The 16,120-nt window shown below is 44.9% G+C and overlaps 1 long non-coding RNA gene across 4 annotated transcripts; it reads left to right on the top strand.

Moving 5' to 3' along the window:
• The first annotated feature begins 3,970 nt into the window (after positions 1-3,970).
• LOC137864390 (uncharacterized) lies at positions 3,971-8,945 on the top strand. 4 transcript variants are annotated; one of them, XR_011101476.1, is made up of 3 exons: positions 3,971-4,128; positions 5,120-6,634; positions 7,804-8,945. It is a non-coding gene; the product is annotated as an uncharacterized lncRNA (long non-coding RNA). The 4 variants fall into 4 exon arrangements; XR_011101475.1 differs by having other exon boundaries at positions 5,120-6,987; XR_011101477.1 differs by lacking the exon at positions 7,804-8,945 and having other exon boundaries at positions 5,120-6,443; positions 6,538-7,379.
• Positions 8,946-16,120: the final 7,175 nt, after the last annotated feature.

The raw sequence follows: 16,120 nt of genomic DNA, 5'->3' as shown, positions 1-16,120 counted from the left end.
TGCAAAATCCTCCTGCAGGGCCCTGTCAGAACATCCCAGCCCTGGCCTCCTGCCTCAGACTCCAGTAGTGTTGGGTCACTGTGGCTTCTGGCTATGCTGGAAACCAGCTGGAACGGCGTGCTCCTAGCTTCACCTCCCTGCTGTCTCTCTGCACATCTTGTGCTCGGGGCCTTTGGGCTGGCCAGAGGTAAGGCAGCCACTCCTGAATGGGTTTGGGGATATTTATTGTGTTCTCTCCACAGCATGCAGCTTTCAGCAAAGTCTGTGAAAGGGACAATAAAGAACTGGTACAAACATCAATTTGGCAACAGCTTGTTGAATTTCCAGAGGTCCCAGACACCAGCAGCCTCTCCAGGGCCTGGGTGGCCAGCGATGCCAGCAAGAGGCTCTCCACACCCAGTCCCTGGCTGCCTCCAGGGCTGCTTGAAAGACAAACACAAGCCTGGGCCCCAGTGGGGCAGAAGCCACAGCAGGCTGTGCTTGCAAATCTTGGTGTACAAGGGGAGCCTCACCTGGAGCACAGACAGAGCCACTGCTCCCAATGCACCTGAGAGCTGGGGCTGGATTCCTTCCCTCCAGCCTTTGCGCTCAAAAACATGTCCCTGAGTCCTCCTGAGTTTCATTATCATGCACTACAAAAGCAAATTAATAGGTGGATGCGTTAAGTGTCAGTGATGTAACAGGCTGGGTGAAGTGAGAGTGGTTCTGTACCAGCTAAACCCTGACACACAGAGAGCCTGGATCTCTGAGGTTCGCTGCAGTGTAGCTTATCATCTGAAATGCTTCCAAAAGAAATGAGATCCCATTGTGAAAGCAGCTCCATACCTTTATTTATAGCTCCACTTTGGCTATCCTTTGAAGATATCCATCCAGATGATAATCCTCATTTGCTTAAAGGAAACTGAGCAGAATCAGAACTGCATTCCCCCTCTGGGAAGATCTGCCCTGGGGTATTTTCCTTCCATTGCAATCGCTGAATTACTTCCAAGAATTTTGCAGCTGGCTCAGCCCCACATTTTCACTTGTTAACTAGCTCTCTGATGATTAAATAATGTGTAACGGCTCACATGATTTTTATTTATTTTAAAAATAAATAGAATACCGATGGAGGAGTAGAATAGTTTCAACACCAACACGCCCTCCCACACACGCACAGGGCAAGAGCCAAGCTCCCAGCTTTGCAGCAATGACTTCCATGGAGGTGGCCGGGCAAACCTGAGTGCAGACAACAAGGAAGGGTCAGGCCCAAGGCATGGAGAGGCACGGGTGGGTTTGTGACAGCTCTCAGGGCTTGTGGTCCAGGAGTGAGCTTCAGGGAGGCACCGTAGGGAAAGGAAAGGTGGTTTTAGCTTTAATGTCCCCAGTGAAGGATCTTACAGAAGGTCTATAACACTTACCATGGAGCAGGTTCTCTGCTAAGCTTTTCCTTCACATTTTCGGACTTGAAGAGCCCTAAAGTAACATGGGATAAAATGCAGGAGCCTGCTGATATCACCTCTGATTCTTCTCTCAAGTGAAAGGAAAGAAAGAAAAAGCAAACCTGCAGAGTGAATGTTTGCCAGAGAAGCACTCAGCAGAGGTACACTCCAGGAGCTCCTGAAGAATTTCAGGTTGAGCCCAAAGAGCTGTGTCTGCTTCTTAGAGGATCACAACCAAAATCTACACAAATCACAAGGAAAAAAAAATCTTGTTTACGAAGGCAGAGTAAGAAGGACTGATTTCCCTAAATTACCAGTGACACGAAGAGCAGAACGTACTGAGTCCCGCTGATCAGAGAGATAAGTAACAAACCATTAAGGTGTCATCAGAATATCTGCACAAACAGAGCATTTCATATTGGCAACAGCAATAGCTTTAAAATCTCATTTTTGGCTGGCAATTAATCTCTTGGGACAAATAACTAACTTTTAAAATATTTGCTTTGGTTCTCATGAAAAAAGAAGGAGTGTTAGCCCTGGCTCGGGACATTCCTCATTGCATCCAGGCTCTCCAGCCCATCTCCTCAGCACTGCCCAGCCTTGGCAGTGCGATCCTGCCTGTGTGCTGCAGGGCTTCTTGGTTGTGCAGGTGGAAGGTCTGGTCCTCAGGGACCAAGGTGCATTTATTTCCCCTTCACCTGTGAACAAAAATGCAACTTCCACATTCAAAATGCACAAAGATGCCACTGTCTCACCATGAACCCTAAAATCTTCGATATTTGTACATTTTTAAATAAAATGATGCTGTATGATTGCCAACTAATTAAAGAAATTAATCAGGCTGCCTTCATAAAAGCATAGTCAGTGAAGAAATTCTCAATTACTTGGGAAAACACTGCATGTATGGAAAGTTATCTGTATATGCTAATGCACAGCCAAATGCTGCCATGTGTAGTTGATTGCTTGGGAAAATGTATGCCCATGGTTGATTGCAGGCATAAAATTAGAGGCTTTTTTTTTTTTTTTTTTTTTTCCTTAGTAAGAAGATAAATGTAGTCAGTAAATCGTAAGTTCTAAAGTTTAAAAGATAGATAAATAGACAGAGAGAAGCCTCCTCCCAGTGGCAGGAGAACAGGCTGGCAGACTGGTTTCACAGACTGGCATTTTTCTGCGATCGCAGTGATGTCATTTTCTAGGAGGCTGGCCGCTGGCAACCAACGGCACTGAAATGCCAGAAGTAATTAAAAAGCCGATTTCCTCCAATGTCCCTGATTATGCTTGCCGGGACGTGTTTCTTGCCATATGAATGTCTCACCAAGCTGAGCTAGAGCCAGAAGTGTATGAGATTTACTGGCTGCCTCTATTTTAAAAAGTGCTTATAGTAAACATTTTACATTTGCTAAAGTATTAAAGTTTTTAAATGTCTCAGCACTGCCCTCACACACAAGAATTACCCAGGGAGGGGGGTGGGTTTGTTTATCTATGGTTTCAGGTTTTGGCTTAAAAAACTCTTATGTGAGTTCTTTAGTGGAAACAAATGTCACATCCTCTGTATCTGACTGGTGCTTAACACACCGGGTCCAATCCTGGCCAGGATCTCCTCAAACATCTGTACCATATGTAAGAGGGCATTAACAGCATTAAACCTTGACTTGCTACTGCAAACTGCTGCCCTTCTTTATGTGATGTCCTGGAAAAGTGCAATGCCTTCTGCTTTTTACTGTGTCCCAGTCTCTGTTTGCCTGCCCATAAAATTCCCTCAACCATTCTCTGAACATCAGGCACTACCTTAAATAACGTTGCCACCTACAAAACAGTAAGCTGGGTGTCAGGGCAGGGGGATAAGTGTTCAGAAGCTCCCCCTGTGCTGCAGTCTTTGAGGCCACAGCATTGGAGAGATCATAACTGATGCCTGCATGGGGACAAGTCACAGGGACGTCCTTCTAAATGGTTTCGAAGCCTCAGTGATTAGTAGCAGATTATGGAACCTCTCTCAGGGGAGCTCGTGCTACACATCTCTGTCATGCACAAATGGGCTTGAATTTTGTGCAGCTGGGAGGCATTAATTAACAATTTACACCCTGTTTCTCCAGGGGACAGCCTGATTGCCACACGCCTGGGAATTAGGACAAAAGGATGGGGAGAAGCCTGGCATGCTGGAGTCCAGCCACAGCTCAGCTGGTGCTGTGACACCACGGTGCTGCTGCAGCAGTGCCTCCTGCTCGAGATGAAAGCCCCTTTTTGTGCTAAACCAGGAGTCCTGGGCAGGGCTCACAACCAGCCTTTAAGTGACTAAGAAAGTAGTGGCATCACCCAGGACTTTGCTGCTAGTCTAACACACCCAAGAGGATGCTACCGAGGCTTATGCAAATGATAGCGGTACATTTAGCAGTTCCCCCAAATTGTCATAATTAAAGGCTTAACAAGTGGTTTTCCCAGGTGTTGTTCATCAGTCAGGCATCCGACGTTCAGGTGTACAAGGTTTTATTGCTGCCTGAGACATGCAATAAAAGCTCTCTGGCAGCACTGCTCCTTGGCTGCAGGAGGTAAGTGGCTGTGAGGCTTTCCAAGGTTGCATCAGGCAGCAGCATGAGGTGGGGACAGCTCACAGCCTCCCCACTCTCCCCTGGCAGTCACCAGCTGGGGATGTTCATTTTTACAGATGATTTTCTGGGTGAAGAAGAAAAATAGCCTTGGCAAGGAGCTCCAGGTGAGAATACCTCCCAGTGCTGATGTGTTGTACATCAGCAGGGTGCGCGCAGGGGAGAGCACGCTGCACCATGCTGTTTGCTTAGTTTCACATTTTACTTGCTTTGGCTACTTCACAAATACCAGCAGTATTTTGTTATGCTTTTTTCTATTTAGCTGAGCAGCCCTTGCTTTGCCATTTCTCTCTTGCAGTTACTGGTAGACCACGGTCATGTCACAGCTTCACCCTCTCTTCTAGACACAGCGTGAGATGTAGTTTGCCTGCTGCAATTAGAGTTTTCGTGGAGGACAATCTAGGTGAACCCCTTGTTTCTCTCTGCTTTCTCCAGACCCTGTAAGCCAGCAGAGTATAACAACAATGAATTACAATACAAGAACTGTGTGCTTTACTTTCAATTTGTCACCTTCATGGTCACTGGAAGAAGGAGAAACGCAGCTTGTTCCAAGCAGGGCTGCTTCACAAGAGTGGTTCACACTCATTCCCTGTGCAGCAGTCTGGGGAGGTTTACCAACCTTGAGTATGTAAAGAGCAAAAGCCCTCAAAACACTTTTTCCTGCAGTGATTTGATCTTTTCAAAGATCAAACCATCTCAGAGGAAAGAGAGGAGTTGGTGAAATAAGCAGCAGGGGGAAGCCCTGATGAGAAATGAATTAGTCATTGCTTTCCAAGCCCTACAGTTAGATTAGAGGGCATTGGGGTCATTTTACTGGAGTCTTGTCTCCTCCACAGGTGAGAGCAAGCACAAAGCTGTGGGGATGCCAGCAGTTACAGGTGATTTGGGTACAGACAAGAGGTAGGCAGGGCTGACCAAGCCATCTGCTTGGTCTGATTTTGCTCTCAAGTCTAACACAGTTTAGGGAGCACAAAGTCTTTGTGGCAAGCAGAATAAATAAGAGAAAAACAGATCCATCATGAGGCCAGTGCAAATGTTAACTTATAAATGATGCAGATGCATTATTATTGTTTTTTTTTCTACATTGGCTACCCTTAGGCATGAAGGAGGCACAGAGTTGGTGATGCCACCATGCTATCCTGGCGTTCCTACTGCGAGAAGCAAGAAAAGCCAACTGAACTCAAATACTACCCTGCCCAGCTGCATAAAAGACTATGAATATGTATATATGGCTAATAGGATTTCAAGCTTACTAATCCTGTTGAACTCATGCTGCCATCTCTAACATGAGTGTGTGAGCCCACTCCTATGTTCAGCAGTGGAAAGTGCACAGATCTTATTTGACATCTTATTCTAAGCACAATGGAGGTGCCACGTTACTAGCCCAAGCCATTATTAATATTATTATTACTACTACTACTAATATATATATATTTTCCCAGAAAGATAGCACTACCATTCTAAAGGAAAGGATGGAGGAGGCGAGTCAGAATCTCTCAATATGTCCCACATCTGGTCTGTGTCTGTGTGCCTTGGTTGTCCCCTAAAGTCCTGTGCTGGGACAGGGTGCTATGGGCAGTGATCTCGCCCTGTGCCTGACTGCTTGCCCTGCAGCAGGAGCTGGCAGCCTGGCTGAGAGCATCCCTGTGTCAGCATGGCCTGACCTGCCAGGCAGATGGAGGTGTCAGCCGGATCCATGCTGCTCCAAATCTCTTTTTGCTGCTCCTCTTCACAAATTCCTTTTCAGCCACAGTTTCCAAAGTAAGGCAAACAGACCTTGCGCTGGGATGTCTTCCAATGCAAAGATGAGACGTTGCTTTTCTTTAACCAGTTTGTTTAAGATATAGAAGCCAGTTCCACAGAGGGCCAAGTTCCCTTCCCATAATAAATTATGGGCTGATTTGGAAGACTGTTCGTGAAGCACTGCTGCAAAAAACCATTAGCCCAGGGCACAATTCTCTCTCCCAGCACTGCTGCACCTTGAAACGATGGCAGCTCCACAAATGTGCAGATACTCCTTGAGGATCCTGTGTTACACCCAGGCGGGCACAGTGACAGCGCCCACTTCATGGTGCTTGAGCATCTTCAATGAAAGAGCCTCTAGCTAAAAGAGAAGCTGGAGGTGCTGCCAAGTTTTCGGAATGCTTCTGTGCTGTATATCTCACAGAGGTTTGCTCCCAGCCTCACTGCAGAATCCTGGAATATCTCACTGTGGTGCCAAGGAGTGATTCTTCCTGGAAGGAAGGGCTAGATGAAGTCATACTCACCCCTGGCACTGCTCTGCTAAAGGAAGGTGTAAATAACACAAACCTGTGCCATACGGCATCGCATGGTACGGACCTGGGCAGCAAGAATGCAGCCTTAAAACTGTGAGGTGCAGTACAGGGAAGAGATATGTTGGTCTTGCCTGTTCTCAGATGAAGTAAGCTTTAAATATTGCTCAGCTGACAACAATGAAGTGTCAAAAAGGTCCCATCCTTCCCTTATTTTTGAATCTTTTCCCCTTCCCCTCCCAGGTGAAGAACTCCAAACTACCACCCTCCACGCCATCTGCTCTTGTCTCTGGATGTGCAACGCTTCAGGGAAACTTAAGTTTAACATCATTTGCAGCAGGTGACAGAAGCTTTCTGCCTTTTGTACAAATATAAAACGATTCTGGCCAATGCCTCCCAAAATTTGCCTTCTTTTAAAATATATTGTCATCACCAGCCCCCGTGGTTTTGTTTTCTATAAACTGCCTGCTCCCTTCAAAACAGTCAGCAGCCAGGGAGAGTCCTTCGCTGCCCATGGTCAGAAACTGAAAGTGCAAGAGAAGCCATAATGTTCTGCTGAGAAAGTACGAGAGAGAAAGTAGGAAGACAGAAGTGTCCTCGAAGGTTAATGGCCAAAATCTGGGAAGGATGCACACTCCTTGCAAGCACTGTCTTAAAACAGGACGCAGAGGATGGGGCCAGAGGAGAAACCAGGTGCTTTTTTTTTTTTTTTTTTAAGTTTTACCAACCACAAAAAAAGTGATGTTTGATCTTTTTACTTTCAAGACAGTTTATGTCTAAAGGTTTTCCTTTAGAACTCCATTTAAGATAGACTCATTGAGAAATTACTCCAGAGTGTTTATTCACACTGATAAAACAGAGCATTTGGCTCCAAGCCTAATGACACGCCAGTTGCAAATTAATTAAGTGATAATCTTTATCGGTCTGCAGTATACACAGCAATAAACCTCCACCCTCGCTATATTAATAACTGGAGAGATGGTTAGGCATTAAATCAGTCTCAAAAAAAAAAGCTGTTTATTGCAAGTAACCTGCCCTGCAGTGAGGCTTATGTAGCCTGGACAACGAACCTCCAGGAAATAGGAGCAGCATTGGGAGCCTCATATTTGGGGCTCTGGAAATCAGAGCAGCCCTGGGATGGTGGAGGGATGGTGGTGGGATTGGTGCTGCACCGCTGTGTGGGATCAGCTGCCCACCAAGGGACTGGCTGCTGCTGGCAAGGAAGCCCTACAGCTTTGTGTAGGGCTTCCTTTTTTTTTTTTTTTTTTTTAAAGAACTAAATAGCATGGTTTTCCAGGCTTGGCATCGAAGTGACCAAAGGGCTTTCATTATTTCTGATAAGAAAGGTGAGCCTGCTGCCAGCAGAGTTCCCACAGCAGCAGTACCGCAGTCAGTTAAGGATGATTTGAGATTGCCATTAGCAGAACTGTGGTGGTTGTTCATTTCTTTTAGCTATCAAGATCTGGAGGTTCCTATTTTTATTTTTTTTCTCCTTTCTTCTAATTGCAGAGTGTTTCTGAGGGGGAGAAAACAGTACTTCTGGCTAGAGACTGGTTCCTTTACATAAAGGCAAGCATCCTGTCCTCATGTTGGCAGCATCACAGCTTGTTACTGGTGGGGTAACAGCACCCACATTGCCTGCAGAGAAAAAGATGCCCTTTCTCTGCCCCAGAGAAAAAGAGGACCAGCAATTCCTGTCGTCCAAGAGCCATAACAAAAGCACCTGCTTTTTTTGTCCCACGGATAACCGAGGCTGTGAGGATGTATTTCTATGAGTGTTTTTCAGCCCTGTTGCTGGCTTTGGCAGTGCGTTGCTGGAGCCTTGGCACTGGTTATTGACACAAGCCCAGCACCTCTGAGGGCAGGATTCATCGTTCATCCTGGGCCAAACTGCCCTGGCCTCCTGCTCTGGAGCTCGCGTTGGGCCAGGCCAACGAGTGTCCCCAACTCTTCAAAGTAGAACACTTTGTCCTAGTGAATAAAATACACACTGCTGCTGCTCAACTAAATTAGGAGCCCAATTATTTTAATGGCTTTTTTTTTTTTTTTTTTTTTTGGAACACCAAGAACTTGCAGAACAATCATCCGGGCCAGGATGTTTTTGTTTCCTAAGCAGATTGTCTATGCTAATGACTTGCAACTTGTCAACAGGAACCAAATTCCCATGGCAAATAAAGGGAGAAATCATGGCATTTTGGCATGTTTCACCATGCTCAAATCAATCACCTCTGAAAAATAACATTGTGGGAGTGAGACTGGTCAAATAAGATAGTTGGAAAAACAGGATTTCTTCCCTGTTTCCTTTCTCCTCTAGCCACAATGTACATAACTACCACACTTGTATCAATTATTTAGGGAAGAGGCTCATACTCTCATGTACATAAGGGTTTGGGTCTCAGTTCCAGTGGACCAGTAATTAGGCTTCTTTTTGTCATATATTTATGATGGGTCTCTTGAGACCTCTTTATGACTTGGAAACATTTGTAGTGGAAGAAAAGATGGCCCCTATGGCTTTTCGTCATCCATATTTTTATTTTTAGGACAAAATGCAATGTAATTAAATACCAAAATATCAATATGATAACATTCAGAAATACTCTTCTGCCAGTAACATGTGCATAACATAATAGTGCAGTAATGCACTGGTAGAATATGCTCACTAAGAGAATAATGTGTATTTTGGCATGTTTTCACTAGATAATTTTTGCCTAATAATTTTGCTCAGATTGTAGCCGACTTGATCTGTAAACCAAGGGATGGTCAAATGGAGGCTGCACATTCTGTATCAGATAATGTGAGCATAAATTTTTCATTATTCCATCTGCTCGTTAATGTTGACAATCAAGTCGCCATCAATAAAGCAATATTTGCTGACTATTACCATCCAGGTGGTCCCTGAGATAACACAATCCATCCCTGCAATATAAACTGGCAAATAACTGGGCTATTTCCAGATACAGTTGTGTGGGCTCTAATGACAGATGCTGATTTATTTATTTTTTTAATACCGTGTGCTATATATAAAACACCAAACAATCCATGAATAACCTAAGACCTTAAATAACTTGGGTCATACATATGTATATTCATTCTACCCAGTGTTCAAATCAAAATATCACAACCTGTCAGCTTAACAATCATTACTAAACCATTTTTTGAGTTCTTTAAGGCTTTTATTTTTCTACCAGACCTGCTAGTATGGAGTTTGTTTTGAAAAGATTGTTCTTGACAAGCTTTGAGTTTATCTCTAGTAAATATCAGATTGTTATTAGGACAGATATATATGTACCCAGTGTAACATGAATTTGCAGCCTTTCTTTCTCATACCAAAGATATATATATATGGGTTTGATACTATTCACTATGACTGTTCCAGGACTCAAAGTTGAAGTCGAATTTCAGTGAAGTTGTGACCCTCTTTACACTGCACTCCAAAGATTGCCTAGGCTATTTCTTGCTGAGTGAGTTGAAACCTCAGATTGTCAGTAGGTTTTTGTATGTTCGACTTAAGATTGTTCTGTAATTTTTTTTACAACATAGAGTATCCCAGTATCAGTTTTCTGTCATTTTATTTAGAAAAATTCCATGGCTTCTGTTAGTAGGTAGTAAGCTCTTGAATTTTCTCTTGCCTGGAGGAAAGAAATAAACAGCTGTTACACGTTTAACTCTTCAAATTGATCCTGGATATATTTTCTTACAGAGTGATGAGAAAGGTTTTCATGGATAGGAGCTGTTACACCTGCACTAGTATCACTCTCTGCATCGGATTAACAGTCCAACGTTGCTTTTGTCAATAACTGAATGTGCAGAAATAATTAACGATTCCCTGGTGTGGTGCTAAAAAGCATTCTTTGATTCTCAGGCTGCCCAGTTTGCTGACAAATGGCTACTGAAGAGGCATTTTCTTGGCAAGACTTAGGCAGCTCTGGAGGAGGCTCTGGATGCAGGAAGCAGAAAGAGATGCTGAGCCCCAGCAGCAGGAGTGGGAGACGGCTGGCTGCTGCTGGGCATGGAGATGGGAGTCCAACCCGATCCAAACAGCAGTCACTGCCGGTAGCCAGTTTTCTGTGGAGAGCATCATTAACCAAGCAAGAAATTGGGCATTCATTCCTTTGCCATGTAACAAAGTATTATTTGCTGAAGGAACCCACAGCAAGATGTTTTGCCCCTGTTTCAGACTGAAGCTAGATCTTATTTCCAGTTTAATTCCCTATAGGAATATATATTTTTTTTCTTCTAATAACTTTGAGGTTAGCGTTGATCAAGATAACCTCCAGAAGTCCCTTCTAACTGGAGTTATTCTGTCTTTATAACCAGCCAAGATCAGTGAGGGCAGCAAACTAGAGTTCAAGTAATTATTTTGTGCAGAAGACAAATTGCAGTGATATATTGCAGCAATTCCTTACCATTCAAACATCTTTCAGCATTGCTGATCAGATAAGCCAGGGAGCCGGCTTTTCTCTTGATTTTCTCAAAAGCCCCAAAGGGGACTGAGACTTTGCTGCCTCCACTGAAGTGTTTCTTCTTTGCTGCCACCTCTGTTCCTGCTTTGACTGCAATTGTTTCTTAACTGATGGAAAACTCTCTGAATGAGGTGGCATTTTTTACTGTTCTGGTATTTAATGAGACAGAACAGTGGGAGCAGAGGAAGATCTAGCTTCCTATTCAGCCCGTATCTAATGTATTGAAAGAAAACTGGAAGAAAAAGTGCCAAGGCAGCAGCTTATCTCTCTTTATCTGCCCAGACAGAAATACTTGAGAAATGATACCTGCTACACGAGTGAGCATCTTCACCTGTTAGATTTTTTTAAAAATTATTTTACTAAAATGTGAGGAATGTCAGATTCAGAACATTTTTCTCAAAACAAGAGTGACAATTTCCCACTTCTGGTAGTCACGTTGCAGGCTATCAGTTTATGTCCAGGAAAAGCTCAGCCCATCATTTTCATTCCCACAATGAAACATGAAGCTAAGAGCAGCACCTCTGCTCAAGGGCCATTAGTATGCCTGGAGCATTTTGCATAGGGGAAACATGAATTATCTTTCCATAGCAAAGCTACAGCATGAATTAATGTTCCTTAATTTCCCCAGTGCAGTAATTTCACACTTCAGGGATAAAGCTTCCCTGGTGCCAGAAAGCTCCGCAGCCCAGCAGGCTGCTGGATTTATGGCAAAGCATTGCCCCCAGAAAGTCACAGTGCTGTGGGATGGTCGGTGCCAGCAGCTCCCCTGTCCCTCTGTGCACAGCCCAGTGCTCTCCAGGCTCTGAGGCCATGATGTGCCATCATTAACCACCTTACAGCCTGTGTTAATTACAACAGAGGCACAGCTCTGGGATGGGGACCTGTGGGCAAAATTCACAGCAAGAAAACTTTTTAAAGACTGTTTTGAAGAGATACTTGATGACAGAAGAAGAGAAAGATAAAGCGAGTGCCACTAAAAAAAAAAAATAGTAATAATAACAAAAAATAAAAAATATACTCAAAAACATGGTTATACAACAGCACTGCCAACATCAGTTTGAAATGAGGAGTTGAAGCCAAGACGGGATCCTGTCTGGGAGAAACTGGTGTCACGGTGTGGTGTTCGGGCAGGATGCAGCAGGGCAGGGGAGATAGCATCTCCCGAAGCCACACCTGGAGAGACGCTGGGCTGTGCCACAAGACCCAGGTGCTGGCACTGCCAAGGCTGTGATATCATGTGCGGTGTCACCAGCCACACCCTGGAAGAATGTAGGTCTTTTATTCAACACTTTTTGGCAGAAGAAAGAGAAAAGCCGCTGTCTGTCATCAGGGCTGTGTCAGGCTGAAGGTATGGGCTCAAGTGAACATCGGCTTCTTTAACGCTGAGACAGGCAGTACAAAACAACAGGCCTGTCATCCATGTATTAATTTATTTCTCCATCCTTCTTGTATGTGAAAAAAAAAAAAATATATATATATATATATATATATATATATGTTTGTAGTACCACTCTGCCACATGCATTTCTGTGAGCTAAATCTCCGGGCTGGGTTCAGATGCAGCTGGGCTTGTGCTGGGGGAGAAGAGGGAGGGAGGAGATGCCGAGGAAGTTTTCTACCATGTACAATTGCCAATGGCACTAACTCCTTCAGGCTTGTAAGTAGCCACACACATACACACAGCTGTGCTCAGCACGACGCACAGTGTTCAAGGTGAAGAAACTCCCACTCCTACCAAGGATTCCTGTAACTCATCCTCCCAGGGACAGGATAGTGGGGACGGTGGATGGGACGGAGCCGTAGCCAAAGCCAGGATAACCATACCTTGCATCCAGTCCCTGCCTGCCCTGCCCTGATCAGTTGTCTCTCTCCTGTCTTGATCTTTCTGCTCCTTTCCCCTTGCCTTGCTTTCTCATCCGCTCTGAGGCAGATGGGAAGAAAGCCACAGACACAAACGAGGTCGCAGCAGTCAGAGCTGGATTAGCTGTTCCCAGCCCGCAGCACAAGTCCCACCTGGGACCAGAGGCTTGGCAGAGTCACTGGGGTTTCACTGCTGAGTGCAGGGGCTTCGTCCTCCCAAAAGTCAGCCCCAGTCTGCAGAAGGCCTGACCTCTGTTCATCGCGTTTTCTCAGCTGCCTCTCTGCTTCCTCCTTTGTGCTGGTTGCTGGCTTGCCAGTAAAACAGTTCATCAGCAAGGAATTTTTTATCCTTTCTATTTACAGCCCAGGAAGAGAGCACTTTAATGGCCTTTCCAACAGCAGAAAGAGAGACAGAATCTATCTTGGACAGACATCAAATGGATGCCAGCCTGGTTTAGGCTAATAAAGAGCATCATTGAGCTAATGAGATTAAGGCTGACTTGTTTATGCTGTCCCTGCTGGAAACGGTGCTCCAGGATAGCGGCTGTGATGTTCCTGGGACCTGGGGAATTACAGAGGAATTTCTGCGTGGCCCAGAAGGCATTGACCCAATTTCTCTGCCCTCCCACGCCCAGCAGTTTGCAGGTTCATTGGGAAAGATCAAGGTAATGAACTATTCCCCCTTAATTTTCCCATCCCTAGATAGAAAGAAGCAGAAATCCTTGGGCCAGTGATGAGACACCACATTCATCTTGTCACTGGAGAAGCCTCTTAGCATGTTCCCTAGGGTGGGGGCTGAAACTATGAGCTGGTGGGGAGGAAGAGGAGGACGGGGCATAGGTGAGAGGGACCACTTGTCCACCTTTGCTGTCTATTGCCAGTAACATCCCCTCGCCATATCTACCCGCAAGTTATACAAAAGGAAGGTAGGAGATTCTCTGAGCCCCTCTGCTGCATCACCAGCTGCAAGTAATCGAAACATCCCATAAATTAAAAATCCCAACAGTCAAATGAAGTCATGCCTGAGTCCAAATCTGAAGCAGCGGAAAGGACTCGTTTATTCCAAGCTCTCTGTGAAATTGTTCTCAAACCCACTCCAGTGATCTAGGAAAAAGGAAAGTACTCCTCTGGGAAACGTTTTGGGAGTGTGACTGCCTACTGGGAGGAAGCACAGGCGTGGTGGCTATGTTTTTGGGGATGCAGGCAGAGCAGACACCCCAGACACCATGGGGAGAGAGCTGAGGTGCTGCCCTGCAGCTGGGCGCTGCTTGTGGCTCAGGATTTGGGGCATGGCTGATCAGCCTGCTGGCCCCACACCCTGAGCTAGACAGGGAGGTTGTCCCCTCTGCCTGCCCCCTACCCACAGCACGTCCCCCTGCCCGGCCCAGGCACCAACAGGGATGCTGTGGGGGTCCTCGGGGGGCTGCTGTCCCCAGGCAGTGTCTTGCAGCTCCTGGACTAGAAGGGACAGGGGGATGGGATGGGATGGGATGGGATGGGATGGGATGGGATGGGATGGGATGGGATGGGATGGGATGGGATGGGATGGGATGGGATGGGTGCCGCTGGCTTGGCAGGTGACCACAGGAAGCATTGTGCTACTGAGCTCATTTCCACCAGGACCAAGGGTTCATGAGGGGTAAAAATAACTCTGGAAAAACAGAGCCAAAGCTCAGGCGTGGAGTCTCTCAGTTGCTCAGGCTGATTCTCCATCTGCCCAAGCCAGCCCTGGATCCCTCCTGTTCCACCCTGCCTGCACAGCCCCATACTTTGTTAGCACCCACAAGCACAATGGTATTACCAGGACCAGAGGAACCATCCTCAGCACATCAGACGAACCATACAGCCCTGCTCTAGCCCGATTCCTAAAGAGCAGTCTTTGCTATTTTTAAATAACAAATGTTGTGTTACTCTTTTGGGAAATGTGGAATTTGACTCCGAAGAACAAGAGAAATGTTTCCAAACAAAATGCTCTGCCCTGGTGCTATTCCTCTTGAGAGCCTTTGGATGTTTCTTACAGTCTTACTGTTTGAATAAGGAACTTGTCCAGCTCATTTGCAAATATGTCTTGTGCTGCAAATAGAGCTGCAAGAACAGCTGAATTTTCAGTTTTGTTGGTGAATCAAAAAAAAAAACCAAAAAAAAAACAGAGAAAAATATATTAGCTCAGTCTGAACAGAACTGCATTTTCCCCTAAGTTGCTTTATAGAATAACAATGACAAAGAAGATGAACTAGACCCAGAGGCTTAATTTATTTGAGAAGCATTCATTCTTCTTTTTCTCAAAATAAGTAAATAAATACATAAATAAAAAAGGGAAGTTTCTAAAAAAAAAAAAAAAAAGCAATTCTAATAGATCAGGTTGAAAGGCTTCTTTCAAAACTGTCAAAACAAAAAACTTCAGTGCCTTTGGTGGAAGGGTAATCTCGGAGGGGAGAATTTCTCATTAAACTCAACCCAAAAAGTGTGGATAATTTCCTTCTCCTATGAGCTGCAGTTTCCCCCCAAAATTGTTTTCCATTGAGGACAAATGCCCAATTTCCCAGCTAAATTTCCTCTGCAGCACTACACTGGAGCAAGGGATAAATCTGTACGAAGTAGAAAGCCCTTTGCAGAAAGACATGGAGAGCCAGGGACAAAAAGTGCAAGAACAAGGGACAGAAAAACTTCTGGCAGCAAATGAGTTTCCTTCCAATTCAGATATTATTGAATTTAAAGCCACATCGAATGCAGTTTGTTCAGGGTTGAGGAGAAAGTAATAAATGTGGAGGGTTATTTCCCACTCTGCGTCTAAGTTTCTGATAAGAAATGTTCACATGCTCCCCCCAGAGGAACTAAAATGTAAGAAACCCAAATCTGGCAGAGTTTAGTTCACTCTGTTGTGCATGAGGAAAAAAAAAAAAAAAAAGAGAGACAATTGAGCTCAGGCCATATCGAGCAATTTATTAGGTGCTGCAGAATTAATAAGAAGCTACATGTGCTACATGTGTTTTCTAATATGATCACATTTCCTGTGGATCCAACCACAAGCTGACTGTACTGTGCTACTTCTTCTGGCTCACATTAAATATTAAATAGTCATGGAAATATCAACTTCGCAGAGAAAAGGCAGGGTTCTCCACCATGAAATAAGGTCTTAGAGCAGAAGCATCTCACTGGACTCCAAGAAACCTTATGAAATAAGGTTCTCCAGAAGTATCTTTGTTAGCCTGCTCATGTTCACTCAGACATGCTGAAGGAAGAACCCGATGTCCTCACTTGCTCACCCCTCAGGTCCCCCAGATGTTCATGGTTTCACAGGAGCCACCTAACAAAGATCTATTAGTCTGAAAAGAAGGCGCTGAGATTTCCTAAGTCTTCAGTATCGTTAGATATCCATCAAAGCTGAGGGCAGTATTTCAAAGGTGAAAAATGGTGACAATCTGACCCAAGGGCTACTTGGAAGCAACTGCCTCAAATTTGGTATTGATGTTAAGGGCTCTCAGATAAGGTTATTATGGGAT

The sequence above is a fragment of the Anas acuta genome, chromosome 14 (genome assembly GCF_963932015.1).
Source record: "Anas acuta chromosome 14, bAnaAcu1.1, whole genome shotgun sequence".
Taxonomy (NCBI): Eukaryota; Metazoa; Chordata; class Aves; order Anseriformes; family Anatidae; genus Anas; species Anas acuta.
Note: the sequence above shows the minus strand (reverse complement) of the source record. Positions and strands in the feature narration are given on the sequence as shown.